Source organism: Panthera pardus, unplaced genomic scaffold (assembly GCF_024362965.1).
Source record: "Panthera pardus isolate Hobbes unplaced genomic scaffold, ASM2436296v1 HiC_scaffold_7, whole genome shotgun sequence".
Lineage (NCBI taxonomy): Eukaryota > Metazoa > Chordata > Mammalia > Carnivora > Felidae > Panthera > Panthera pardus.
Genome location: NW_026527002.1, coordinates 36,273,201 through 36,280,038, shown reverse-complemented (window position 1 = coordinate 36,280,038; position 6,838 = coordinate 36,273,201). Strand labels below are relative to the sequence as shown.

Here is a 6,838-nt window from a genome sequence, read left to right as displayed (position 1 = left end):
TGTGGCAGTTTCCCCAACCACTATTGCAGATTTAATTTGAGTTGTAAGGGGAGAAACTTTCGGTAAAGTTAATCTGGTCTCAAGTTGCTGTGATCACTTACATAATAAAAAACATAGCACTTCTCAAACTCAAATTTCACCGATCAAATCCAATTACCACCTATGAGTGATATGACTGATTTCTCTCTGGGCTAGTTTGCATCCTCCCTTTAGGGTTTATTTTTCATTTGGTGCATTAAAACCTTGGCCCTGTAAAATAACTATGGATTCTTTCTATTTTGAATCTGTTACACTGAAGCTTTCCTGTAGATAGGAGACTTAAAAAAACTTTTTTTTAATATTTATTTATTTTTGAGAGAGAGACAGAGCTTAAGCAGGGGAGGGGCAGAAAGAGAGTGAGACACAGAATCTGAAGCAGGCTCCAGGCTCTGAGCTGTCAGCAAAGAGCCGTCAGCACAGAGCCCCATATGGGGCTTGAACTCAGGAACCGCAAGATCAGGACCTGAGTCGAAGTAGGATGTTTAACCGACTGTACCATCCAGACACCCCAATTGGAAACTCTTTTAAGGTTGTTTGGTTTAGCAGAAAAATCAATGTATCATCTGTTTTATGGTCTTTAATACATAATAATGTAGTAACAATTCATATAGCTGCATTCCTTTGGCCGTTACTTTCTTGCTACATGCGTGATCCTCTTGTCCCCACCTTTCTCTCATTCCCAACCTGTACCTCCCTTCTTTAGAATTCTGCTTTATCCTTAAAGCTTTTCTAAATCCTGTGGCAGGATACAGGTAATAACTCTATCCCACATATAGCATTATAGCTCTTGGCATATCTCAAGTAGCATATCACCGCAAAGTAAAAACTGAAAGACTGTCTTTCCTATTTAACTTTGAGTATTTCCATTTATCTGTCTTTTTCTGACAATGTCTGGATATTTAGTAATTCTTACTTGTGGATGAAATCTGTTTAGAAGATCTGTTCAGAGGGGCAGAACGTAGTCTTCCCTGGATGTTTTCTGTAATACAGCAACCAGATGTATTCATATCTAGATTTTTTTTTTTTTTTTCATAACAGTGTTGCTTATAAGAATGTGAGCTTTCGGAGAACCTGCATGGCTCAGTCTGTTCAGCGTCTGACTCTTGATTTCAGCTCAGGTCATGATCTCGTGGGTTATGAGATCAAGCCCCTAGTGGAGCTCCGTGCTGAGCAGGGAGCTTGCTTGGGATTCTTTCTCTCCCTCTGTCTCTGCCCCTACACCACACGCTCTCTCTCAAAATAAATAAGTACACTTAAAAAAAAAAAAGGAATGTGAACTGTTAATTGGTAATTCAAAAGAAAGGCCCCAAAATATTTTTTATCCATTAGATTTTATTATTATTATTATTTTTTTAACGTTTATTTATTTTTGAGACAGAGAGAGACAGAGCATGAATGGGGGAGGGACAGAGAGAGAGGGAGACACAGAATCTGAAACAGGCTCCAGGCTCTGAGCTGTCAGCCCAGAGCCCGACGCAGGGCTCGAACTCACGGACCCCGAGATCGTGACCTGAGCCGAAGTCGGACGCTTAACCGACTGAGCCACCCAGGCGCCCCTAGATTTTATTATTTTTTAATTTTTAATTTTATTGATTGGCTACAAAAAGATTTATTGTTTCCACTTGGCCCACAACCTGCCAGAGCGCTTTAGGTTAGTTAAAAAGCTGCTGAGTAGCTCCCAGGACAAGCTCAGGCCCAAGCCCTGGCACCTTGGGGATGTCAGAGGGGCCCCTCTAAGGTTGCTGGCTTCAAAGACTCCAAGTCGTGCTTCAAGGTTGGCCTTTAAAGGAGCCGCTCGCCAAACCCAGGCTGGGGGCCAGCCAGCTTGCAGAGGTTAGTCAGGGGATTGTCCATCTTCTTGATGAGTTTCACCTGCTCCTCTAGGACGTGGTTCGACAGGAAGTCATAGAGATGGGGGTCTGCGGGGGCAGAACCCAAGGCATGCAGAACCAAAAGAGCCTGGTTTGGGTTATTCTCCAGAACCAGGGAAGTTTCCATGGTGCCCAGGGTGTTACACCACTCATCTTGGGATGGCTTCTGCACGTCCTGGAAGAGGGCGTGGAGCCTATACTGGACTAGTATCTTCCAGAGACTCCGAGCGTGCTTGTGCTTCTCCTCAGGGCCAAGAGAAGGGGCCCACACACTCCAGAGCTGCCCTGTGGTGGTAGAAATAGAAGCCTGAGAAAGGTAGGTGTAAGAGGCGTGCAGGTGCTTGTTAGCCAGAGGGTTGACGGCACCCTTCCCCTTGGTGGAACAATTCTGGCAAATCTGAAAGTTGAAGCAAGAGACAGATCCACAGGACCGCAGAATGTGCTGCTTTTATCCATCCCATTTTAAAAGCAATACTATCTGTTGAGAAAGAATAAATACTTCAATGTTTTATTCGGTTTACATTTTTAAAAATAATTTTTGATTTCTCTTAAACCTGATGCAACATTTTGTGAGTTGACTTAAAAACAACAAGTTGTTGGTTTCATTTTTGTAACTGAGTCAATGTACTTAACGCACTAAGAAAAAAAAGTAGAATTTAATTAATTACCATTAGTAGCCTATTTCTGAATTTCAGTTGGCTGACAGCTTTTTAATGAACGGATTCACGTTTTGCCATTTTTCAGAGGTACAGGCAAAACTAACAATCACACACAGTGCCAAGTCCTAAGAATTCACCAGGGACTCCTATTTTTAAAGAATGTTACCTACATCTTTATCTGGGACATCACTAAATGTTGCCTAGTTAGCTGAGTAGCTTGTCAAATATAATAAATAATACTCGACTTATTTTTATTAAAAAATCACAGTTCATTTTTCAAAAATGAAAAACCATCTTGATATTAATTCATTGCTAAGCATAGGACAGAGTGATTTCAAATTAGCATAAAGACACTTTGTTCAATATGTGTCCAACCTGAAAAAACTGGGCAAGTTCACATTTGATGTGAGGAGAGGCACAGTTGAAAGAGGCAAGTTCTTTGTTAACATGTAATATTTAAAATCAACCAATATTTCGATACATTGAAAAATTTCTGAAATGCAAGTCAGAAAATATGACAAAATTTTTCCGGAAAAAATATAAATTGTATTTCAAATTTAATACTTTAAATAATCCCATGGTCCTTTTTATCCTGTGGCTCCGAACAACTCATTTCACTCCTAATTAAGTTCAACAAAGTACTGACTTCTCAAGGGAGAAAACAGGTGTGTTGGGAACAACTTTGAAAATTTAATTTTTATGGAAGAAGTATACTTTTTGTCCTTTGTATGTTTCCTTTCACTAGACATATTTTTATTACAGGTATAGAAAAGCTAACGGGGGCCAGGCAGCCTGACAGAGAGTACTCAACTGATTTTTCTTGCTGATTACCTTGACATATTTGTTTATACGTTCCATTACATAACACAGAAAGGACTTAAAAATTTGTTTTAAAAGAAAATACTGCATTGCTTCCAACATTTATTTATGCGGTAAAGATGTGGGAAGAAAGATGAAAATCTACCGCGTAACAAACATCCAAGACCTTTGGGCTGGGTGAGATTCACCAACCACTCACCACGTTGGCCTCCATTTTACTGTGTGCCATCATGGAAGTTACCTTTTGGAAAGAAAAAACTTCTGTGTATATGGAAACTGCCAGAGTTAATTTTTAAAATTGTACAAATGAAATAATTCAATGAAATTAATTCCATAAATGCCAAAAACTCTTCTAGGTGGGAGAAGATGGGGAGAAGATGGAGAAAATCTTTAACTTCGCAGGCACTATTTCAGAACTTTTTTTTTTTTTTCCAGTGAAAAACGTGTATGTGCCTTTTTCCAGGCTGAAAAGTTTTATTTTTTCATTTTGTGGGGCTGATATAAGCAATAAAAAAACAAACAAACAAAAACTACGTATGACTGAAGAAAAAAAGAGAAGTGCTACAGAGCTACATTTTAGTAGTTAGGCTGGTCTCAGGAGTTACAGAAAGGAATCTTAAAGAAGTATGTTTTAAAAATGAGACCCAAATAACACATCCAGGTTTATACTGTGCCAATTAAGCCGAGCTCTAACTACCTTTCCAAACGTCCCCTTCCCAGCATTGTTCTGGATTGTGGATGACAACAAGATGAATTTGCATGTGATTTGGCAGCCAGACCTGAGAGAACCGGTAGCGTTTTATGTTTTGGAGGTTGGTCTGGGGTGCTGAGCGCGTGGCAGTGTTGGCTTCCTTTGTTGGCAAGTGACAACATGCAGACCTACAGCTCCTTTCTCTCCTGCTGGATTTTCTCCCGTAAGTTCTCTGAATCCTGAGCCAGGCATGTGAGCAGATCTGTGCTCAGGGGAGTCAGCTTTTCCTGCAGGGCAATCCTAGCATTGAAGCAGATAGCAGAGGCACTAGAATCAGGTGCAAATTCTCATCCTGGTTGTTCTGATTTCTCATTTTTTCCCCTCCATATTCAGCTTTTCTGTCTGACCCCTAGCCCAAGGGAGTCATACTTCTTCAGGCTTATCCTCAAGCTCAGAGACAACAGTTTTGTGTGGACTTCTTCACCACCTCTACTCCTGCTTAGCATTGAATTCCTATAATAAGTTCTTTATTCAATATTATTGGTCATGGTCCTTATCTCTAATGCAGCTCATCTGATTGAACCTTCAGTGTCACACACAGAGTTGTGTAAAACAATGCATTGCCCAGTGTCTGGAGGTGAGGGAGACTAGGAGAGAGACAGAAGAGATCAATACGATGCAGGTCATTGAACACCTTATAGATCGTGATGGATTTGTATACATTTTATAGAATGAGTCTTTTAGCAGGTAAGATGATCTCTTAACTTCTCCCTCCCACCTCCTGTACCTCACCTTAAAGATGGCTAATTTATGACCAATAGACTCTAAGCAGAGAGGTGTGTGCAGTTTTTAGCAAGTAGGCTTAGAATGAGGAAGATACCATTTTACGTTTTAGTGTTTCCTTTTCCCTGTGGGCTAGTAGGTAGAAAAGATGGCTGGAGTTTGAGCAGTTGTCTTCAACCCTAAAATGAAAGCTATATGCTCAGACTGGTGGAATAGCAGGATGGAAGGAGTCTGAATTCCAGTCTTTTTGTGAAGTTCTTTTCTGTCCTGGAGTTCTTACATCCAAACGTTACACAATAAAGAAATACACATCAATTTTATTTTATGCACTGTTGTTTTGAGTTTGAGATCTCTAACTTAATCGTATATGGTAAATAGGGACATTTTAAGTAAAAATTATATACTTAAAGTATATAGCATGATGTTTTGATATAGGTATAGAGTGAGATGATATGTATCTAATTCATGTATCTATCAAGCTAATTAACATATCTATCTCCTCTCACAGTTAACTTTTTTCTTTTCTCTTTTTTTTTTTTTTTTTGTGAGAGCATCTAAAATCTACTCTTGGCAAATTTCTTTATTCAATACAGTAGTATTAACAATAGTCATCATGCTGTACATTAGCTCTCTAGAACTTCTTCATCCTACTAAACGGCAATTTTGCATCCTTTGACCAACATCTCTTATTTTTTTCTCCCACCTCCCTGCCGCTGGTAATTACCCCTCTACTCTCAACTTCTGCGAATCCATTTTTTTCTTTACATTTCATATAAAAGGGATATCACACAGTATCTTTCTTTTTGTGTCGGTCTTATTTCACTTAGCATAATATCCTCCGGTTTCATCCATATCATCACATATGGCAGGATCTCCTTTTCTAAGGCTGAATAATATTGGGTTGTATGTAGATACCACAGTTTCTTTGTCCATTTATCCATCAACAGCATGTAGGTCGCTTGTGAATCTTGGCTATTGTGAATAGTGCCACAGTGAACATGGAAATGGAGCTCTCTCTCTGAGGTACTAATTCCACTTCTTTTGGGTATGTACCCAGAAGAGGGATGGCTGGGTCATAGCAGTTCTACTAGGGTTTTTTCCTTAAGTAGAAGGAGAAAATGATGATTTCCATTACAACCCTGAAAAGAAGACAGGAATTCAGAGTGAGTTAGTTTGTAGGTAAGACCAAGGACTTGGGAGCATACATGCCTATTTTCCCAGTGACGTAGAAAAGTATGGTTAGTGACAAATTTTGTCTGAGAAGCCACGTGGTGGAAGTGAAATTGTATAAATTTGTTTCAGACAGACTTGGGTTTAAATCCTCCTCTGGTACAGAAAAGGAAATGCTAAAATGGATTGAAGATAATGCCTGAACTATGACTGACTTAAGTTTGTAATAAGCATTGAATTGATTCTTACAGTGCCTGGTACATAGTAAACTCTCAATAAATATCAGCATCGCTAATATACGGCCGATAGATTTTTGTTAACAAATTATTACAATGATAACATGATATTAAACAATCCCTCTGAGAATTAAGATGGAGAAATTCAGAATGCTGAACCATTTCCCTCTTAAAATCTCCTGTCTATATTTCACAAGCATTTTTTTTTTTTACTTTTTTTTTCTTTATGTCTGTTGAGTCAATCTGAGTTCAGGTAACAGAAAGTACTCTAGGCATTCCAAGCAGAAAAGTATTAAGAATATTAAGTGATTTCAAAATCATTGGTTGCCTACAGAAATAAAAGTCAGGAAGTCACCACTCCGTTTCTGATTTCAGGAACATACACTACTATGGCTGCAACCCTGAGGTCAGGAACTGGATGCTTTCTTGACCACGCGATATCTTAGCTTCCCCATCCCCATGAATCTGGGAAGATGGAGAAAATCATGGCATCAAGCTGCGCCCCCAGCCCACTTGTCCAACTGCACCGTTCGAGGATAGTCCCCACTTCCGTGACACCTTCCAAATGTG

General features: G+C 39.4%; 1 pseudogene; it reads right to left on the bottom strand.

Moving 5' to 3' along the window:
* Positions 1-1,758: 1,758 nt before the first annotated feature.
* On the bottom strand, positions 1,759-3,617 carry LOC109269288 (ferritin light chain-like; annotated as a pseudogene).
* Positions 3,618-6,838: the final 3,221 nt, after the last annotated feature.